The sequence below is a fragment of the Nematolebias whitei genome, chromosome 6 (assembly GCF_014905685.2).
Source record: "Nematolebias whitei isolate Nwh7 chromosome 6, NemWhi1, whole genome shotgun sequence".
NCBI classification, from domain to species: Eukaryota; Metazoa; Chordata; class Actinopteri; order Cyprinodontiformes; family Rivulidae; genus Nematolebias; species Nematolebias whitei.
Genome location: NC_056503.1, coordinates 18,822,000 through 18,823,453, shown reverse-complemented (window position 1 = coordinate 18,823,453; position 1,454 = coordinate 18,822,000). Strand labels below are relative to the sequence as shown.

Below are 1,454 nucleotides of genomic sequence, written 5' to 3'. Positions count from 1 at the left end.
ATATATATATATATATATATATATATATATATATATATATATATATAACATGTCTGGCTCTTATGGATTTAATGGAACAGGTTACTACAGCGATAGATGAGAAGCAATATTGTGTAAGTCTATTTGTTGATTTGAAAAAGGCTTTTGACACCATTGATCACACTATTTTGCTTGAAAAATTGAAACAATATGGTATTAGAGGTCTAGCCATACAGTGGATATCTAGCTATTTAAACAGAAGAAAACAGTTTGTACAGATTGATGAGGTTAGATCTGGTTTGTGTAATGTCTCATGTGGAGTACCTCAAGGTTCAGTTCTTGGGCCTAAGCTGTTTATTTGGTATGTAAATGATTTAGTTAAGGTGTCTAGTATTCTCAAGTGTGTTTTATTTGCAGACGATACTACTTTCTTTTGTTCGGGTAAAGACTTAAATCAGATGTTTGAATTAATGAAGATTGAGTTTGTAAAAATTTATACTTGGTTTAAATTAAATAAATTATCACTTAATCTAGAAAAAACAAATTATATGATATTTAGTAAAAAAAAAGCCATCTGTAGATTTTCCTTTCGAAATTGATGGTGTTGTGATAGAAAGAGTGAGTGAAGTAAAGTTTCTGGGAGTGATTATAGATGATAAATTGACATGGAAAAAACATATTAATTTTATAAGAACTAAAATTTCCAGGTCTATAGCAATGCTACATAAAGTACGAGAATTTCTGACTGATAAAGCATTGTGTCTACTGTACAATACAATTGTTGTGCCACATTTGATTTATTGTGTTGCTATCTGGGGTACAGCTTGTAAAACTGCAACCAAGTCTATTTTTATTTTACAAAAAAGAGTTATAAGAGTTGTCGCAAAAAAGCATTATTGCCATCCTTCAAGTATTTTGTTTTATCAACTGAAAATTCTTAATTTTATGATTTGGTGGATTACAATATTCTATTATTTATGTACAAGGCTCAGAACCTAAATTTACCATCAAACATACAAGTGTATTTCGTTAAAAGGAATAGTTGTTATAATTTAAAGGGAACAGATATTTTTGTAAAGATGAAATATAGAACAAGTTTTAAGGGTAGGTCTACTTCGATTAAGGGAATTAGTTTATGGAATGGTTTGGATAATGATATCAAAAAGGAGAATTCATTAGTTGTATTTAAAAAAAAGATTAAGAATGTATTGATGATGAAATATATTTAAGTTGGATAATGGTATGGAATTATAATGAATTGTGATAAGTTTTTTGGTTGGTTGTATTATGTATTGTTTGAATAGATCGTTTTGAATTGATATTGTTTAGAAGGAGCAGAAATTATAAGAATTCGTTCTTCTTCTGCTGCCTTTCATTTTATATGTATCTTATTTTATTTGTATGGAATAAGTCTTGTTTCAACTGAAATGAATGAATGAATGAATGAATGAATATATATATATATATATATATAT

General features: G+C 27.6%; 1 protein-coding gene across 1 annotated transcript in view; it reads right to left on the bottom strand.

The window, feature by feature from the left end:
- Positions 1 to 1,454, bottom strand: part of LOC119411158 (T-cell surface glycoprotein CD3 gamma chain-like) — a 14,808-nt gene that overhangs the window by 8,468 nt on the left and 4,886 nt on the right. The gene's annotated exons all lie outside the window — the stretch shown is intronic.